General features: G+C 36.7%; 1 pseudogene; it reads right to left on the bottom strand.

Annotated features, from left to right (window-relative positions):
• Nucleotides 1-1,683: 1,683 nt before the first annotated feature.
• LOC100586979 lies at nt 1,684-2,368 on the bottom strand (annotated as a pseudogene).
• Between the last annotated feature and the right edge of the window lie 20,035 nt (nt 2,369-22,403).

Genomic DNA, 22,403 nt, shown 5'->3' with positions numbered 1-22,403 from the left:
TTAAAACTTGCAGGTACACCACGAATATCCCATATACTTATGTATGTATAATTTTTAATTGGAAATATATTTCTGAATTCCCCATCCTTTGTTTGAAGCAATTGTACAGGTTTCTAATTGCCTAGATCTATTTTCTTTCTTTTTACTCATCTAAGTCTGGGTACAACTTTTAGACACGGCTCCTCCTTTGCATCTCAGTGGCTTATTGGCTGGCATCCTAAGCAATGAGAAAAGCATAAGCAAGGCATCTACTATTGGAGAAAACTGAGTGAGGAAACAGAATAATATTTGGTTGTTTGGATTAAGGGTTGATGTGGGGATAGGGTAAAGGATAGATCTGAAGGAAGATCCTAACTCAATTTGTTCCATTACTTTCATAATAAGATCCAAAGTGAGAAGAACCATGGCTTATTAATATCCACATCATGGACCGTCTGAGTTTGCATCTTATCATTAAAGTAACAGGTTTAATCATCAGAGTAATTAGATCCTATTCATTTTCTAAGACTATCATGTTGGCTACAGCAAGGAGAATCCTTTGATGATTGAACTGAGGAGAACCTGTAAGGCTATTGTCTTAGTTCATTAGGGCTTTTATAGCAAGAATACATAAACTGAGTGGTTAATAAACAACAGATATTTATTCCTCCCACTGTGGAGGCAGGGAAGTCTATGATCAAGGCACTGACAGGTGCAATCAATGTCTGATGAGGACCCTGTTTCTGGTTCATAGATGGTGCCTTCCAGCTGTGTACTCACATGGAAAGGATGGGCCAGTTCTCTAGGGATGCTTTTATAAAGGCACTAATCTCAATCATGAGTGTTCTACCCTCATGACCTAATCATCTCCCAAAGGCCACACTTCCTAATATCAGCATGAAAGTTAGAATTTCAACATATGAATTATAAGGACGAGGTGGAGAATGGGCACAAACATTCAAACATAGAAGCTATTATTTAAATGTAACTTGAAAATAATTGACCCTTTTAAAGCAATAAAGATTGAGGCAAGGATATAGATATCAGTGAAATTAAGAAGTGTAATGATATGCTTTTGCAACCCACCTGATGTGAGATGATGAGGGAGAAATTTAGATAAAATTGCCAGTCATCTGGCTTAGGTAAATAGTGTGGATAAATGGAAGAAAATATTTCCATAGTCTAACCATTTTAAACATATAATTTTTAAATGATTTAGTATTACATACCCTCTTGATTTTTGCCTCTAACTTTTGCTAACACCCAAAACTTTGTATATTTCAATATCTACTTTATTTATAAAGAAAGCAAATAAAATAGACTAACCAATTATACAATATTTGTGCTCCATAAAATATCCAAGTTATGGGTGCTTTGTAAAAAACACTTGACTTACCCCTCTTTGACTCTTCATTCACCTCCCTGGGGCAGCTACTCCAAGCTTTCTCCGTTTGCCTCAAATGCTAACTGAGAATTTCCCAAATGTTTTTTTTTTTTTTTCTCATTAAAGTTTGTTTTAATGGTTCTTAAAACTCTGTGACAGATTTTTGGTTAAGTTGTTTCCATTAAAAAGTACCGATTTTTAAAATGAATAACTTAAAATGACCACATACCAGAAAAAACAAAAATGGTCCACAAAACATTCTTTCCTTCTGAAGGTTTAACAATGCATTGTTATAATTAATATGTCTGTTACTATTAAATTTAAATGACCAACTGAAACAAACAGTTCTGAGAATGTTTTCTACCAATGACTAAGACTGGGGTGGCAGGTATTAGGGATAACATTCCTTTAGCCTTCTGAGCTTTCTGAGCAGACTTGCAGACCTTGCCAGCTCCTTGGCAATACCTTGCCTTCTTGTCCACTGCTTTGATGACACCCATAGCAACTGTCTGTCTCATATCACAAACAGCAAAACAACCCAGAGGAGGCCAGTCAGAGAAGCTCTCAACACACATGGGCTTGCCAGGAACCATATCAAGGATGGCAGCATCATCAGCATTTAATAAATTTAGGATCATCTTCCACCTTCTTACCAGAATTGCAATCAATCTTTTCCTTCAGCTCAGCAACCTTGCAAGCAATTTGAGTTGTGTGACAATACAGTACAGATTCACAGTCAGCATTGATTTGGCCTGGTTGGTTCAGGATAATCACCTGAGCAGTGAGGCCAGCTGTTTCCACTGGTGGGTCATTTTTGCTATCACCAGCAACATTGCCACAATGAACATCTTTGACAGGCATATTTTTGACATTGAAGCCCACATTATCCCCAGGAAGATCTTCACTCGGAGCTTCATGGTGCATTTCAATAGACTTTACTTCAGTTTTAACATTGACTGAAGCAAAGGTGACCACTATGCTGGGTTTGAGAACATCAGTCTCCATTCAGCCCACAGGGACAGTACCGTTCTCGCCAATTTTAGAGACAGCTTGGAGAGGCAGCAAAGGGGCTTGCAGTTGGATGAGGTGGTATGATGCAGTATGTTCATGCTCTGCTGTCAGTTTATCCAATACCCAGGCATACTTGAAGGAGCCCTTTTCCATCTCAGCAGTCTCTTTTTCAGCTTTTTCAATGTTTCTTTTGTCAGTGCCACCACGTGTGTGTATCAGATGGCCAGCAGTGGTGGACTGGCCCAAATCTATGTGTCCAATGATGATGATGTTGATATGACTCTATTCTTTTCCAGTTTGGCTTTTAGGAGTCATCTTCAGGACACCTGTGTTCTGGCAGCAAACCCATTGCAAAAAGTCCAAATTGTTTCTATATAACACAAGTTTCAGAGGACGCTTTGTAACAAGAGTTCCATGGAAAAACAAGTTTGATAAATACTGTATACATGATGAAATATGGTGACATGCATGGCAACTTTTAGAGAAATTCTTCTGTTATAGATATTGGCTTATCTCGGTGTTTTCCGAACTTATTTAATTTCAGTTCTTGTATATGTATGTACATGTGTATATATGCATATGTGTATAAATATGCATGTGTATATTTAAGTGTGTCTATTGGTTAGGGTTCTCAAGATACAGAATCCATAGTACACACATACATATATATATATATATATACACACATACATTCACACACATATATCCTACTGATAATGATAGGTAGATAAATGGACTGATACATAGGTAAAGAGAGATGGAGATACAGACAGAGACAGAGGTAATGATTTTAAGAAATCGGCTCACTTGAGTAGGGGGGTGGCAATTCTAAAACCTGAAGACAGGCTAGCAGACAGGAAAATCGGGCAGGGGTTTTAATGTCACATTTTTGAGGCAGAATTCCTTCTCTGGAAAGCTTCAGTTTTTTCTCTTTAGGTCTTCAATTCATTGAATGAGGCCTACCCACATTATTGAAGGTAATCTTGAAAGACAACTGACTGTAGATGTTACATCCAAAAAACACCTTCATAGTAACACCTAGACAAATATTTAACCATCACTGTGTATGTGAATGTAAATAAAACTTACATCTACCTTGTGGGAACCATTATTTTGAAAAGCATACTTTGTACAGTACAACTGAAACCAAGCTGCCCCTTGACGGTGAAAGTCAGCTTCACCTGTTCAGATCAAAAACTTGCAATAGAAAGTTTTTATTTTTAATATTGTCAATCTCAAAACATTTCTCTATCTTCATATTCTCATTTTTGTTTTCTTTATATCTCTTAGGACTTACTTTTGCATTCTTTTCTGTATCCTTAGAAATTTATAAAGGGAGTGACTAGTCCTACTTTTTAAAATGCTCTGATGTAAAATTTTATAAATGTTCAGCCTGAAATCTTTAACAAGTAGGCTACTTTGTAGAAAAAGTTTCTTATTTTTTAACTAGGTTAAAATACATGAGACCTACCTGATGGTCATAGGTATTTTCTATCATGTTCTATCAGAGAACAGGATCTAGAGAGAATGGGCCAGGCTATATGCAATGGTTGAGTTATTCATTCCTAATAACTAACCACTCAAAAATTTAGCAGCGTGATATGACACCATTTTATTATACTCTGTGGTCCAGAATTCAGATTAAGCACACCAGGGATAGTTTGACTTTGCTCCAAAACATCTGGGACATGAATTGCAAAGTCTAAGAGATAGGGTGACTGACATGCTATGAGTTCAAACATCTGAAGTGGGAGGATCCATATCTAAGTTGGCTTCTTCACTCACATGTATGCTCCCTGTCCTGGGGTTACCCAAAGCTTTCCTCAGCTAAATAATCTATTGATCAGAGTCACTACTCCTGAACTATTTATGTGGCTTAGGCTTCTTACATAATGGAGCCTGACTTCTTAGATGGAATATCTCCAGAGGGAATGTCTAGAAATGAGCTTTCCAAGAGACCAAGGCAGGAGCTACATGGCCTATGATTTAGTCACAGAAGTCATATGACATCACTTCTGACAAATCAGTCAAAACAGCCACAAGCCCTCCTGGATTCCCAGGGAGGGAACACAAACCTTGATCTTGAAGACAAGGCAGTCAAAGAATTGAAATCTGTAATTTAAAGCTTCTACATATACTCTTCATTGGCATTAAGTTTGAGGTAAGAGTAGAGGTTAACTAAGGTGGAAATTTCAGGAAAAATAAGTTATTGTGAGATCATGAAAAGTGTAAAGATCCCGGATACTTTTAGAAAAAGGACTAGAAAGATCTCTCAAGATAATATCTAATCTGTTCTTGTGAATGTCTTGGCTATTGAATTTTCATATGCTATAAATGGTAAAATACAGTATTTCCAGCCCATCCAAAAGCACTGAACAAGTTCACCAAATAGTACTAAAACATGCTTTAACACTAGGAGTTCAGCATCAAATACTGCATTTAAAATGCCAATTATCAAATTATTTGACACTTAATGAACTCAGGTATCTGTACAGTGGGTTGCAATGTTGTAGAGTACCAGATCTGAATTAGGTTTTCTGTCTTCCCTAATTGAAAAGCTGTTTAAGAAATGTTTATATAAACAAGCAATAAGATAATATTAAAGATGCTAAAATTAAGCAAATTGAAACTGGTTGGTAGTGTCCCCAGACCTGGCAGAAGAAATACCGGAGACCCATGAAGAATAGCATCTTGGAGGAAAAGATGAGGATAACAATGACACAAACATGCTAAACATAAAGAAGTAAATGATATCAACTGGAAAAGCACAACTAAGTTATGACCGCAGACAACTCAATATCCTTTTGCCTGAACTTGAGGGCAACTGAAATATTTTTCTACTGTGACCATGTGAATCCATTAGAGCTGATTTTCATTTTAGATAGTAAATATTCAATAAAAACATTTGCAAATCTTTAGAATTATTTTAAAATATACATATTGAGGTATGTCTATATTAAAACCTGGTTTCCCAAACCTGGGTCTTACAAGGCAACTTAGCATATACGAGTTTTGGGGCAAGATCGTCTCCTAAGTTTTTCATTTTAAAAATAAGAGTAGCAGGAATTTTCTCATGAGGATCCTCTTAGTGTTTCTACAATGTCTTGGCACACAGCATATGCTCATCAAATATCCCCAAGCCGGGTGGATCACGACGTCAGGAGGTCAAGACCATCCTGACCAACGTGGTGAAACTCATCTCTGCTAAAAAATACAAAAATTAGCTGGGCATGGTTATGCGTGCCTGTAATCCCAGCTACTCAGGAGGCTGAGGCAGGAGAATCGCTTGAACCCAAGAGACGGAGGTTGCAGTGGGCTGAGGTTGCGCCACTGCACTCCAACCTGGTGAGAGAGTGAGACTCCATCTCTAAATAAATAAATAAATAAATATAAACAAATAAATAAAAAGAAAGAACGTGATGTCTAACACTTGTTCTTCCGGAGTCCAGGGGAATAAAACAAAGAGGTAATTCTTGATGAGGACAGACTAGTGATGCTCAGTGGGGTGATTCTGCTGCCCTAGGAGACATTAGGTAATGTCTACAGGCATTATTATTTATTTATTTATTTTTAATTTTCAAGGAAGAGGATGGTGCTGCTACTGACATCCAGTGGGTAGAGGATGGGATGTGGCTAAACAGCCTGCAAAGCACAGAGCAGCCCTCACAACAAATAATTATCCAGCTCCAAATGTCAATAGTGCCGAGGTTGAAAAAGCCTTGATTAGAAGGTTCTTGATAGGGAATCTTGATAACATCAAAAGCAAATTTTATTTTACGAATCTGTGATTCATTTCTATTAGCATAGTTTTCTGATCCAAAAAAGATAAATGAATCTTGATTTGAGTCTTAGTTCTGCTTGTCTTCAGTCTCTTTCAACATCACAGCTTCAATACCTGCCACCCACCAAGAAGGCTGGTGGTGGTATGCAAAGAGGCGTTAACTGAGTTCTCTTTATGTACCTATTAATTTGTGAATGAAATAGATGGAAACCAACAAGGCAGAAAATGGTTGTTAATGTACATGCCAATGTGCTTAATGATCCAGGAAACAAGTTCAACTGGGGCTTGTCAAATGAAAATTATTCCACTGGTTGGCCTGTCCACAAACACAAAGAGGCTGAGAGACTGCAGAAGCCTGGCCAAATACTGACACTAGCTGAGGAATGACTTCATTAAATAAATGAATGGAAATCCCAAGTAACGAACCTTTGATAAAAAATTATCTGCTCATGTGCTGGTGTAAGAAGCAACTATGCAGTTACTCTAAGCAGAACTTATTTGGAAGTACTACTGGCTCTGTATGTGTCTTCCAGCAATTATTTGAGAAAGTACATAGGTTCAAAAAACAGGACCTGGGTTCAAATTTCACCTTTACTACTGACCAACTTCAATTTGTTACTGGGTAAAATGAGGTTAATATTAATGTGTCATGCCACACAGGGTTATTAACAATATTAAAGGATGTATTAAATGTAGAATGCTTAGCGTTTCTCATCGTTCCAGCCTATAAAAAAGAGTTAAATAAATGATACCACCTCATATATATCAGGTGCTTGATGAAAGTTAATTCTACCCTGCCCTCTCAGAAACTCTCTCCCCTCAGGACCCAAATAATTAATTTAAGATCTTCAGATGTGGCTAGAGCATTCTAAATTATGCTGAAATAAGTGATGCGTTAAAATATTACTATTCAATAGTTTTTTTCTTATTTCGTCTGTTAAGAAGTGTGTGATTTTTGTTCACCCACTATGTATTGGAAAGATCCTTATTAAATAACTAAAAGATAAATGTTTTGTAAATTCAATTTTGTGTAGGCTCAGAGACATGATTTTATAGCACTATACTGCCCTAGTGGAAAAAGCATAGGTTTTTAAATTCCAGAGATGAAATTTCAACTTTAGCTTCACATTTTAATTAAATCTGCAGCTGAAATTCCATACGTTCTCTGAACATTTCACTCATAAATTGTGGATAACATTTACTTCATAGCGTAATTGTAAATATTACAATAGATAGGTAATTAGAGTATTTTCTATGGTGGCAATCATAAAATATTACATGCTTTTTCCCACTGATTGCTTTGGAAAATGAAAGAAGGTTATTAAGTGTAAAACTTCTAAAATAACAAATGATCAAGTAATCAATTGATCAATTTTCTCTTCTTCTTTAGATGTATTTAAAGCATGCTCTTGGCTAAGCACGGTGGCTCATGTATGTAATCTCAAGAGTTTGGGTGACAAATCCAGGAGGATCACTTGAGGCCAGGAGTTCCAGACCAGTCTATGCCACATAGCTAGACTTCATCTCTAAGAAAAAAAAAAAAAAAGGAAAAAAAAAAAGATAAAAGAAAATTAGTCAGGTATAGTGATGTGCACCTGTAGTCCTAGGTACTTGGGAGGCTGAGGCAGGAGGAAGACTTGAGCCCAGGAGTTCAAAGCTGCAGTGAGCTATGATTGCACAGCTGCATTGTAGCCTGGGTGACAGAGAGAGACCCTGTCTCTATAAAAAAATTAAATAAAGGAAAATAAAATAAAATGAAGCTCTAGTTACCTCATATTTTGCAAGTTATCTACAAGATCAAAATCAACCATTGGATAAGTTTATACTATGCCAGTGTGGACAACCCATAGATTTGGTGAATCCAGAAACAGGCCCCCAAAATTCAAAAGCAAAAACATAATATCTTTAAAAAACAGCCCATCAATTGACTAAACTTTTCACATTGCAGCGAGATGTTTTCACATCCTAATGACCGTGTTCAGTCTTGTTTACAATTATTTTTTTCCTAGTCTTTTATTCAATTAATACACTGGGATGGTTTTATTTTTTTTTCCTTTTTGATGACTTCGAAAACAAACATGGAGGTAAGCATAGCAAGAAAGAAGTGATAAAAAGTAAGAGAACCCACATATAAACTACTGGGTATCCCACATGAAGAATGACAGAAAAATTCAAAATACCTCCCAAATGTGGAAGTGAGAATATGGGGGAAAGCTTTTAAATGTTTACATTATATTTTCTGCACATCTTAAGCCCGTTTTATGCAGACACAGAGGAAAACATGGAATTTGTTTTAGATAATTGTAACCAAACATTGGCCAGGCAGGGTGGCTCATGCTTGTAATCCCAGCACTTTGGGAAGCCGAGGCAGGCAGATCATGAGGTCAGGAGATGGAGACCTTCCTGGCTAACATGGTGAAAACCCGTCTCTACTAAAAATACAAAATTTAGCCGGGCTTGGTGGCGGATGCCTGTAGTCCCCCTACTTGGGAGGCTAAGGCAAAAGAATGGCGTGAACCTGGGAGGCGGAGCTTGCAGTGAGCTGAGATCATGCCACTGTACACCAGTGCCTGGGCGACAGAGCAAGACTCTTGTCTCAAAAAAAAAAAAAAAAAAAAAAGGTTGAGAGAGCCAGCGAGGAGCCAGTTGTTATATTCTGGCCAACAGGAGAGGTGTACAGCAGACGATGGAACATTTGCCATGTACTTTTAGGAGAGGTGCACATCAACTATGCCAGAAGAGACCTAAAATGCCCATGTGTAACTGGGTCAGATTTGTTTTTTCTCATTCCCCTTTTCCTTTTCTCCCTTCCTCCCTTCTTTGCTAGATTGAGGCTGGGGAGAAGATACACAATCTGTCCCAGCATCTGTCACTCTGCCTACCCTTTGTTCATTGTTTTCCCGTTCTCCTTTAATCTTGTGACATGTAAAGTAGTTTTACAATTTTTTTCTATCCTAAAAATAACTTAGTTTATTAACCCAACACATTTATGTTAAATAACAGGGCCTCAGCAAAATCTCATTTCCCACCTCTGCCCTCTTATTAAAAGACATTGGAAATGAGATGGAGTAAGGATGACTGTGCTCAGAATCAGCAAATGGAATTACATGAGCTCAAAGTCCAACAGGGCTGGTTTGAAATGCTGGATTTAATACTTAACTGCTGTGATATTTAAGCAATTTTATTAGCCCACCTAAGAGTTGGTCATCTTGTAGCAATACTTCCTTTCTCCAAATTTCATTATAATGAATTAAAAGAATGAATGTAAGTAGAGTTGTCTTATACTTATGAAAGATCAGATACTAAATTAAAAAAAAACTGTATTTACTTTGTCCAGTAATAAATGATCAACTTATTTTGTGAATCCAAAAATATTTATATCTTAATGGTAGTGGAGCTGGTCCCTGAGGAGTTGAGAAAGAGAATGGTAAGTCACCTAAGTGTGTAAGACTTAAGGAATTAACAACTCAGGTTATTTATTTTCAGGTTATATATCTTAACATTTTATTATCTATCTACATTGATTTAGTTGTTTGCCCTAAGTGAAGACGTAAATACTGTATTTTTCAATTCCCATACCACGCCTCACAAAAACAGTAGAGAAATTTCTAGACATGTATAGCAGATTAAATATATATACACACACATCAACTGGCACTATATATATATACACACACACACATACATACACATGTATATACATACACACACATTATATATATATATATATATATATATATATATATATATGTACACACACACACATATATATACATACACATCAACCGGCACAATGCTGCATTTGTGGAGGGAAATGTCTTTAGTAAAAGTAGTGCCTGGCTAGGTGAGTTTAAGCTGAAATAATGTATTTAAAGTACTACATATAAAAAGTATTTATAAAATTTAGAGAGAAGAAGTTAAAAGAGGAGCAAGGATGGGAGAGGATACAGTAGAAATCAGACATGTAAATTTTCTACAAAGCAGATAGTTAATTTCTTATGGTAGACTGATGGAGGGCATTTTATGAAAAAGAAACATTTAAGTTCTCTTTACTGCTCAAGGAAAATACTCTCCATCTCAGAACCTCAGCAGAATCTTCTATGCATCCTGTACCTTTTTTCCATGATTTACACACATGTCACAAAGAGGCCAATTTTCACATGTGAGCTGGCACTAACCAGAAACAAGAAAGAGCTATCTCATGCAAGTGACAGAATCCAGCAAGGTTAGTATCTCAAAACAAGAAAATATTCTGAGAACTCTTGAAGAAGATATTAGACTTCTCAGATAAAGTGAAATGCGGGTCTCCAAGCCATTTTAATTAAATACTGAAAAGTCAGAGAGACCTTAGCTGGCATCTAGAATGCAGATACAATTCTGTGGGATGGTGTGTGTGTGTGTGTGTGTGTGTGTGTGTGTGTGTGTGTGTGTGTGTATGTGTGTGTGTTTTAGACATGCAGTCTTACTTTGTCGCCCAGGCTGGTTTGCAGTGGCATTATCATAGCTCACTGCTGTCTCAAATTCCTGGGCTCAAACTATCCTCCCGCATCAGCCTCCCCAGTAGCTGGGACTACAGGTGCACCACCATGCCCAGGTGATTTTTAAATTTTTCATAGAGATGGGATCTCTCCATGTTGCCCAAGCTGGTCTCAAAGTCTTGGGCTCAAGCTTTCCTCCTGCCTTGGCCTCCCAAAGTGCTGGGATTACAGGCATGAGCCACCATGTCTAGTCTCTTGATAAGTTTTTAAAGTAGAAAATTCGTTGTTTAAAGCAAAATAGTCTCATAACAAATATGATTAGAGTCCACAGTGACAGAGTTTTAATTCCGGAGTTCTATAAAGTCATTGGAAATGTAGATTCTTTCCATTTTTTTCTGGATGGCAACCTCAGGATGTTGGCCATTTCCTTAAAGTTTCATAATGGTTGTTCATTTTTATCAAGCATTAAAATGGCCTTTAGCTTCTCTAAACCCTGAAAGATCTGAATCACTTTTGCTTTCAAGCAATATTTTATTTAAATAGAAACAGTCTAATGAATAATGTGTAATAATTGAGAAGTTCATTTTGCTTGCCCAAAGGATTGCTTTGGTACCATTTATCCAAACTTGAAAACACAAGGTTAAAAAAGTTTTCAGTAACTATGAAACGTCCAAAATGTGACATTTGGTTCTCCAAAGGTAAAGATCAAAATCAAGGGTGTACTTAATACTTAGGAAATTACTAAGTTTACTTATAACTAACTTCAGGAATATTTTAATTCTGGGTCTTCTGGAGAAGGAAAATAACAAAACAAAAAGCAATCTGACAACGCATTGCTAGTCACAGTAATAAGGCCAAAGGAACACCGTAGGAAACACCCCTGCAGCTTAATCAATGATCAGCCCTGGCACATAAGTCAAAGATGCACTCAATTGCTCCAAATTAGGAATAACTGACGTCAAGAACTGGCTTGATTTCTTGCTGGTTTCACACCCTGTTGCCTGCAGTGACAAAGTAATAAACAAATTCTGTTCCTCCCAAGACACAAACTTTATTTTGTGTGCTTTTTTTCTATTCACATGCCTCCCTAATTATGCCACTGGCAAACAAATACATCCAGAGAGACTTTAACAGCAAGGTTAATCTCTATGTTGTTATTAGCTAGAGATGACAATGGTGTAGTAATTAATCTTGTATCATTCAGTTCTTATTCTCTGTGCTACTCAAAGTACATGTTATGTATACCACTGCACCTAATGAGAAAAAGTTATTTCATATACAGTGGAACCAAGTATTTTACACTTTTAAGTCTTATTTTTTTTGTCACCCATAAATTCCTTTGTAATAGTTCTGCCCATATCTTTGGATATCTCAATTATAAAAACAAAGTAATGATTTCTTTTTGAAATGTGACCTTTTAGGACAGCCTTTTAGTGACACCAAATGATGGTAGTTGAGGGGAAAGGGTTATGTGAGAGTCACTGAGTTTGTAGTAAGAGGGAAACAATTATAGCTTTTCCCCAAATATTTGTCTAAAATTCAATATTTAAATGTATGTCTTCCCTTCCCTTCTAGTACCTGAAGAAGAAATGCATTTAAGCCACTAATTTTATATATTTAAAAAAAAATCATGTAGCCAAAGAAATTGTATGCTAGAGGAGACAGAATAATACAGTACTTATTTTAATAGTTACTTCTTTAATAGTTTCTCTCAAGTTGCTGAAAAATATTAACCTCAGCGGGGGAATACATTGTGTTCCTTTTTCTTCAGGGTAGCAAGGAGGGGTTGCTTTAGGAAGGAAATTGTTGATATGAATTAAATGGAAATAGAGTGTTCCCCGTAAACCATCCAGAGTGATTCCTCTTCCTACTTCAGACTTATGGAATTTAAATCATGAGCCCAGGAATCTTAGAATGGGATTATTTATCTTTAGAAGACTGATCCCATTCCCTAATTTTTGAAAGAGGTATCTTAAGAAGAAGCATTTTGAACAAAGACAGGAGCTAGTACAGAAGCTTGCTTGAGAGTCTGAAATGGTCTTTCTGAGAAAATGTCAAGTATTGAAAGTTAGAGTTCTAGAGCAGAACTTCTAGAATATCCATCAGTTGGAAAACACTATGCCGTTCTCAATATTTTTACATGACTATTGATGATATTGAGATATTAAATGATTCTGAGTTGTCAAACTGATTGTACTATCAGTATCTGTGACCTGTGTTTATACCCTCATCAAACTGAGCTACTTAAGGTCAGCATTATCTCCTTCATATTTATATATTTCTAAATTATTATCATTGCATATGAAACATAGCTAAATAATAATTATTTGCTGAGTGAATAAGTGTTTGAATCAACAAGAGAAAGTTTGGTAAATGTTAAGTAGAACTTTCATGTTCAGCGTAGCTGATGTATCCCGATTCTTGGAAGGCTCAAAAGCCTTATATAACGTATGTGGAAACTCAGTCAGAATGTTGACTAACCAGAATGCTTCATTACCTTGCCAGATAACAAGAGTTAGACAGATTTTGCAAACTGGTGACCCACATGCTACATTTGGCCACAGGCATGTTTTGTTTGGCCTAGAGAGGCTTTTTAAAAATTTCAAAGTAGTTGCCAACATGTAAAAATTGGTAGTTTTCGCATTTTGAAGATCCAGATTTCCTAGTTCTCTTGGAAAACTCAGAATAACTGGCAGTGCCGGGCAATGTTTCTCCATAGCAATAGTTGCCTGGAGCCCCAAGACTACCTCACAGTTGAGATGGGTCATGAGACCCCAAGTTCTCCACAGCCTTATTTATCCAGGTTATCTGCCTGATTTGTGTAAGCATCTAAGTTTTCAAATGCCTCAGATAGAAGCTGTATCTCTTTCTCAAAAACGGAAAGTGGTAGTGGAGAAGGGAAGACAAGAGAGAAGACCAATTTTGATTTGTGCTGTATTCATTTTAAAAATCCAATCTAACCCTTACTCAAACTGTTTTGTTTAGGAATTCACTTCAACACATACATTCATTCCATCTCCCTTTGATTCTAACCTAGTGAAGGTTCTCCTGTATATTTAGCTTGAGCTATGCAGAAATCTCCTATCTGGCATTTCTATTTCTTGTTTCTTTGTGCTACAAATTATTCTACAAGATAGGTCTTGCTTGCCACAGGCCCTCAGAGATTTCCCATTGCTGACAAAATTAATTGATAGCCTATGGCTTGCATTCAAGTTCTTTCACGATCTGCTTTAACCTATGTTTGTAACTACATCACTCATAATGTCTTCCCATGTACAGTAATGGAACTATCCACAGTTTACACATCATTTTGCTTACATTCTTTTATTTATCCATAGGCTTTTCTCTTGACCTCTCAACATAGCATGCCTAAGACTATCATAGTTCCTGGAAATTTTTTACCACCTCTCAGCCTAAAATATTACTTTAAAAAGTCCTATAATTATTTATAGATCTCTAATTGAATCACTATTTTCTGTTTTGTATTATAGTCATTTGTATACAGATCATATGTAATAACAATAATGAGAATGACTATTCTTATTTTTAAAAGAGATAGAAAACACTCAACCAGCATTAATTACAAGCCAAGCACCATTTAAGTCCTTTGCATACATTAACTCCTTCAGTAATCATAACTTTCCTGTGGGATTGGTATTACTATCATCCTCATTTCATACAGAAGAAAACTGGAGACACAAAGCAGAAAACTGTCTTGTTAAAGAACAAGGGATAGAGATGACCTGATTTCAGATTTTATACTCTTTACCACAAAATCATAATTCTCATTAACAAAGCCCAAAATGTGCCAGATACCACTGCTAGGAACTTTATTAAGATGATCTAATGTGATCTTCCATATAAAGGAACCATCCACAGAGGCCATAGTTTGCCCAAATGCTCATAAATTTAGATGATAGAGTTTGGATTTGAACTCAAGCCTGGAATCACGAGTCTAAATTACTACAAGTTTCTTGAGAGAAGTTTATTGTGTCTGTGTATCCAAATATCTAGCATATTTTAAAATGAACAAATAAATAAACAAATGAGTAAACAAATGTATAAACATCTAAGTACCCTCACTCTTGGCTGGCTGAGTGGGCTAAAATGGCAAATTCATCTAAGTATTTTCACTTAAAAAACTTTGCACCTCACATCTCACTATTCCATTTCTAATTTTTAGCAATATGTAAAGATTACAATGGGGAACCTTTACGTCCATTGGCTTTCAATCTGGCTTGGATTTAATCCTCTTTTTTTTTCACCCAAATGCTGGGAGGTTGAGAGGGTATGCTGGCTCCATAGTGTCAGCTTAACGCTTCATATCTAGTAAGGGAACAAAACCATTTCACATAATTTTTGAGAAGACATTACAGTTAATGGGTAAAGACGGGTAAGTATATGACAGGTCAAATTTTGCTGGCACTAGTTCAGCATAAAATAATCAGAAATCAGGAACAGCATTCTTGTTGATTATCCACATTGCCTTAAGACAGGACTAATAAAAGAAATATCAAAAATAGTATCATCAAGAAGCACAGTTGTCCAAGATGTACAAAATATAAGTCCTTCTAACAGTCAGTTACTCCCTGGCTGCCTAGAATGATAAAAGTAGAAATGTACTTCTTATGATTTTAGACTTCAGAATAACTTTGTTCACTATAAATATTGTAAAAGATATTTGAGCCATTCTTAACAATTGGAATAGTATAAGTTAACAAACTATGATGGAGAGGGATTGATTTAGTTTAGAGCAGTACTTAGGCATGCTGGTATTAAGGATGTAACACTGAAATAAGGAGAGCACGCATTGTGAAGATGATGCATAGTTTAGTAAGCATTGCCACAAAGCTGACAAAATGCATGTCAATCATCAGAAAGAAAGTCAAGGAATGCCCTGCCCCTGTATGAATGTTTCACCTGCAGTCCAGAGCTCTTCTGAAAACTCAATCCCCACCTGCCTGTGATATTCTCAGGCTCTCCCCACCTATGCATTCCACCTTACCTCAGCCTAAAAGTTCAGCTGGTGACCCAGAGATCAGTCCACCCTTCAACATCACAGCCAGCACTGAAACTCTGGGGTAGCCTGACTCCAGTCCAGCCCTTCAGGACTCATACACACTGTCCAGTAGGCCAACTAGGGGCCTGAAAACTGGGAAACCACTTACCCCATTACAACTCTACTGGCACCTGACCCCTTTCCCCAGTGCCTGAAGTAAGACTGACCCAACCAGCCAATACCACCACAACTAACACCCACTCAACGTGCCCAAAGATAGAGCCTGCTCCTTTACAAGAAGCAGCAATGCTATCACATTGGAGAACAGGTGGACCATAAAGCAATCTGTATCATGTTGCATGATGAAGTTATGCCCTGAATCTATTCCCACAGAATCACCAAACAGGTGTTTCCTGTGGTTCTCAGCCACACTGTGGTTTGGAGATAGACTACAGTGTGTGTCTGAACTGGGAGTCACAAGCCCTGGAACAGTGGTGTGATAGAGAAACAGATCAGGCTCCTGCCTATCTAGGACAGGGAGCTACTGCAGCCCCCTGACCTTCCTGCAGAGACCTTAGCACACTTCACCAGAAGCTTCTCCTAGCCATCCTCATCAGGACTGGTTCCTGCACTTGACATCAGGGCATTCATGGGCAAGACAGGAGCTTCAGATTTGCCCAGTGGGGTCTTCCCAACCCCACAGAACAGGAAGCTCAGGGCACTAGGCACTCCACTGTCCAGCCCCCTTCACCTGAAGCAACAGAAAATGACTCCCAGTAAACAAAGCTGAGGTACATACCCATCTGCTAGTGTCACAGCTAGCTCTTACTCACAAGCTTCATCTACTGGCCTGTAGGTTGAAGTGTACAGTCCAATATAAAACCTGCCAACAGAAAGTACATGGGGCTATAGAAGTAACACCAAAAGACTCTACCCAATACACTCCTCTTCAGGTGATAAGGAACCAGCATAAGAATTCTGGCACCATAAAATATCTGATTGTTATGACACCATCAAAGGACCATTCTAGATCTTCAGCAGTGGTCCCTAACAAAAAATGGAAACTCATGAAGACAGATCAAGAGTTCAAAGCACAGATTGCAAAGAAGCTCAATGAGATTCAAGACAAGGTTGAAAATCAACACAAAGATATTTCTAAAGCAATCCAGAAAATGAAGGAAGAGATAAACATCTTTAAAAGAAATGAATTAGAGCTACTGGATATAGACAACTCACTTAAGGAATCTGAAAATACATTGAATTTTTTATTAATAGGCTGGACTGAGGAGAAGAAAGAATTTCGGATCTTTAATACTGGTCTTTTAAATGACCCAGTCAGACTAAATTCAGGAAAAATAACTTAACAAATGAACTAAATCACCAAGAAATATGAGATTATGTAAAGCCTGCAAACCTACAAATTATTGGCATTCTTGAGAGACAAGGAGAAATTGTACACAACAATAGTTCAGGAAAAATGTTTCTAATCTTGCTAGAGAGGTAGACAAAGGGAACCTCGTCAGACTAACCATTGCCTCCTCAGCAGAAACCTTACAAGCCAGAAGAGACTGAGGACTTATTTTCAGCATTCTCAAAGAAAAGAAATTCCAGCCAATAATTTCATATCCTGCCAAACTAAGTTTCATAAGTAAAAAAGAAATAAAATCCTTTTCAGACAAGCAATTGCTAAAAGAATTCATTATCACTAGACTAGCCTTACAAGAGATCTTTAAGAGAGTTTTAAACATGGAAATGAAAGAACAATATGTGTTACCACAAAATCACACTTAAATACATAGCCCTCAGATCCTGTAAAGCAACTATACAACAGAAACTGCAGAATGACCAGCTAACAACATCATAGGACCAACATTTCACATATCAATATTAACTTGGAATGTAAACAGTTTTAATGCCCCACTTAAAAGGCACAGATGGTCAAGCCCGGATTAAAAAAAAAAAAAAAAAGATCCATCCATCTGCTGTCTTTAAGAGACCCATCACAAATACCACCACCCATAGCTCAAAGTAAGGAGTTGGAGAAAGACCTATCACACAAACAGAAAAATAAAAAGGACAGGGCTTGCTATTACATTAGATAAAACAGACTTTAAACCCACAATGGAAAAAAGGACAAAGAAAGGCACTACACAATGATAAAGGATTCAATACTACGAGAAGACTTAATTATCCTAAATATATACACACTCAATATTGAAGCACTGAGATTTATAATAGTACTTCTAGATCCATGAAAAGGCTTAGACAGTCACACAATAATAGCAGGAAACTTCAACACCTCACTGACAGAATTAGATAATTGAAACAGACAACGAAGAAATTCTGGACTTAAACTTGACACTTGACCAATTGGACCTAATAGACATCTACAAAACACTCCATTCATCAACCACAGAATATGCATTCTTTTTATCTGTACACAGGACATACTGTATGATGGATCATGTGCTCTAATCATAAGGCAAGTCTCTATAAAATTCAAAAAAATCAAAATCATATCAACCATAATTTTGGACCACAGTAGAATAAAAATAAAAATCAACACCAAGATCTCTCAAAACATACAAATACATAGAAATTAGACAGCTTCCTCCTGAAAGACTTTGGGGTGAAGAACAAAATTAAGGCAGAAATAGTTTTTTTTTGAAATAAAGGAAAACAGAAACACAACATATCAAAATCTCTGGCATGCAGCAAAAGCTGTGTTAGAGAAACATTCATAGTACTAAACGTCTATGTCAAGAAGTTAGAAAGATCTCAAATTAATCTAACATCACCCCATCACCCCTAGTGGAACTAGAAAAATGAGAACTAACCACAAAGCTAATAGAAGAAAAATCAGAACTGAATAAAGCTGAGACCCATGACTCCATAAAAAGGATCAATTAACCAAACCTTGTTCTTTGAAAGGATAAACAACAACTATAGATTACCAGGTAGATGAACAACAAAAAAGGGAAGAATCATGTAAATGCAATCAAAAATGATAAATGAGACATTACAACTGATCCCATAGAAATACAAAAGATCCTCAGAGATTATTATGAATAATTTCATGCACACAAACTAGAAGATATAGAAGAAATGGTTAAATGCCTAGAAACGCACAACTTCCTAAGACTGAATCAGGAAGAAATTGAAACCCCGAAGAGATCAAAATTGAGTATTTAAAAAAAAAAAAAAAAACAAAAAACTACCAACCAAAAAGAGCCCTAAAACAGATGGATTCACAGCCGAATTCTACCAGACATACAAAGAAGAGTTGGCAGCAATCCACTGAAAATATTTCAAACGCTTGATGAGGAGACACTCCTCTTTAACTCATTATATAAAGCCGGCATCAATGTGGCAAAGACACAACAAGAAAAGAAAACTACAGACCAATATGCCTGATAACATAAATACAAAAATCCTCAACAAAATACCTGCAAACTGAATGCAGCAGCACATAAAAACTCACCATGATCAAGCAGGCTTTATTCCTGAGATACAAAGTTGGTTCAGCACATGGAAACCAATATATGTGATTCACCACAAAAACAGAATTAAAACAAAACTACATAATAATTTCAATAGACACAGAAAAAGCTTTCAATAAAATTCAACATCCCTTTATGACAAAAAAAGTCAACAAACTAGGCATTGAAGAAACACCTAAAAACAATAAATGCCATCTATGACAAACTCACAGCCAACATCATACTGAATAGGCAAAAGCTGAAAACCTTCCCCTTGATAATTGGAACAAGAGAAGTGTGCCACTGTCATTCATCCTGTTCAACATAGTACTGGAAGTCTTAGAGCAAACAATCAGGCAAAAGAAGGAGACAAAAAGCATCCAAAAAGTAAAATAAGCCAAATTATCTCTCTTTACTGATGATATAATTCTATACCTAGAAGAACCTAAAGACTCTGCTAAAAGGCTCCTTGAACTGATAAACAACGTCAGTAAAGTTTCAGGATACGAAATCAATATGCAAATATCAGTAGCATTTCTATTCACTAATAATGTTTAAGCTGAGAGCCAAATCAAGTACACCATCTCATTTTCAATAGCCCCCCACAAAAGAAAACACCTAGCAACATGTCTAACCAACAAGGAGAAAGATATCTGCAATGACAACTACAAAACACTGCTAAGAAAGCATAGATGACGCAAACAAATGGAACAATATTTTATGCTTATGGATTGGAAGAATCAATATTATTAAAATGGCCATACTGCCCAAAGCAATCTATAGATTCAATGCTATTTCTATCAAATCTCCAATGCCATTTTTCACAGAATTAGAAACAACTATTTTAAAATTCATATGGAACCAAAAAAGAGCCTGAATAACCAAAGCAACTCTATGCAAAAAGAACAAAGCTGGAAGTATCACACTACGCAACTTCAAACTATACTACAAGGCTACAGTAACTAGAACAGTATAGTATTAGTATGAAAACCGACCCATAGACCAACAGAATAGGATAGAGAACCCAGAAATAAAGCCACACACCTAGAATCATCTGGTCTTTGGCAAATCTAACAGAAACAGTCATGGGGAAAAGACTCCCTATTCAATAAATGGTACTGGGATAACTGGCTATCCACATGCAGAAGAATGAAACAGGACCTCTAACTTTTACCATATACAAAAAATTAACTCAAGATGGATTGAAAATTTAAATGTAACACCTAAAACTATAAAAGTAGTAGAAGAAAATCTAGAAAATACCTTCTGGACATCAGCCTTACCAAGAATTTATGACTAAGTCCTCAAAAGCAATCATAACAAACACCTGAAATAAAAGTGAAACCTAATTAAACTTAAAAACTCCTTTCTGCACAACTAAATAAACTATCAACAATGTAATAAGACGACCTACAAAATGGGGGAAAATATTCGCAAACTATGCATCCAACAAAAATCTAATATCCAGAATCAATTTAATATAATGAACTTAATTCAAGAAGCAAAAAACAAACAAACATAACAAACAAAAAAGCTGACCTCATTTTGAAGGGGTCAAAGGACATAAACAGACATTTCTGAAAAGAAGAGATACATATGGCCGGCAGACATATGAAAACTTGCTCAAAATCACTAATCATTAGAGAAATGCAAATCAAAACCACAATGAGACACCACCTCCCACTAAAAAAATAACAGATGTTGAGGTTGGGGAGAAAAGGAAACACTTATATATTTTGGTGGAATGTAAATTAGCCACTGTGGAAAGCATTTTGGAGACTTCTCAAAAGAACTGAAAACAGAACCACCGTTCAACCCAGCAATGCCATTACTGGGCATATACCTAAAGAAAAATAAATTGTTCTACCATGAAGACAACTGCACTCAATTACAGTACTATTCCCAATAGTAAAGACATGGAATCAACCTAGATGTGTATTAATGGTAGACTGGATAAAGAAAATGTGGTACATATAAACCATGGATACTACACAGCCATAAAAATAATGAAATAATGTCCTCTGTGGCAACAGGGACGTAGCTGGAGGCCATAATCCTAAACAAATTAATGCAGGAATAGAAAACCAAATACCACATGTTCTCACTTGTAAGTTAGAGCTAAACATTTAGTACACATGGACACAGAGATGGGAATAACAGGCACGGCAGACCATTAGAGGGGAGAGGGAGAGAGAGTGCAAGGGTTGAAAAACTACCTATTGGGTACTATCCTCACTAACTGGATAATGAGATCATCCATATCCCAAACTTCAGCATCATGCAATGTACCCATGCAACAAACTTGCATATGTACCCCTTGAACCTAAAATAAAAGCTGAAATAAACAAAGAAAAATGCCAAGGCAATGGTGGTGTGTTTTCCAGTTCTGTATAAGATTACACAGGAAAGAGTGCACTAATGTCTCAGTCTGTGGTGGTTTGCATGTGAGCAAGTTCACTTCTGTTTTTCCTACCATCTTGGCCTTTCAGTCTTTAGTCCCACATGGGAATACATTTTATTTTAGTGCTTTGCAACTTGAGCTCAGAACTAAAACATCTTGTCCTTCCTGACTTTCAACCCAGTCTTAATTATCCAGGTGGTAGCCCATTGCCAATCGAGTGAATACTTTTTTTTACAACGTATGCCTATAGTTCATACATGGTTCTATTTATTATTTTTGCTGGTAGTTTTCCTAAAGGCTAACAGAGAGCTTGGATGATTTATCCTGTGTGACACACCTGTTGTCTTTTCATCACAGGTTCAAACGTTGCCCAGTCTCTGGGGAAAAGCAAATCAGCAGCAGCAGATGCTGTTTTCATTCTACTCATTCCAGTTTCGACACAATTGTTCAGAATATGTGCCAAATGTTAACCACTAGCTCACTTTCTTTCCAAATCCATGGTAAGGTTTTCAAAACTGTACTCTTCATTTAGCAATCTTTTGTTAAAGCTATGTTCCCACCATCTTATTGGCAGAAGAAGGAAAGAGCTAGTAAGCATTCTTTTTCTAACTGCAATGGTCTTCCCCTGGAATTCTATAAGGTTCTATCTTATGCAAAATTCTATATTTATTTTTTAAGAGGAAACAAACTGGCTTGTGGAAAAGTAGTAGTACCACCTTAGGCATTAAATTCAAGGATAAATTGAAGAATATAAATACATTTGTGTAAGAAATAAGACAATATCACAACTTCATCAGTTCTAGTATGATCTTTTGCTGGATATCCCTAGTTTTGATCTTTGCCTTCCATATTCCCTGCTTCCTCTCCGTGCTGCATACCCCAGGAGGGGCT

This window comes from Nomascus leucogenys, chromosome 15, assembly GCF_006542625.1.
Source record: "Nomascus leucogenys isolate Asia chromosome 15, Asia_NLE_v1, whole genome shotgun sequence".
In the NCBI taxonomy this organism is placed as follows: Eukaryota; Metazoa; Chordata; class Mammalia; order Primates; family Hylobatidae; genus Nomascus; species Nomascus leucogenys.
Note: the sequence above shows the minus strand (reverse complement) of the source record. Positions and strands in the feature narration are given on the sequence as shown.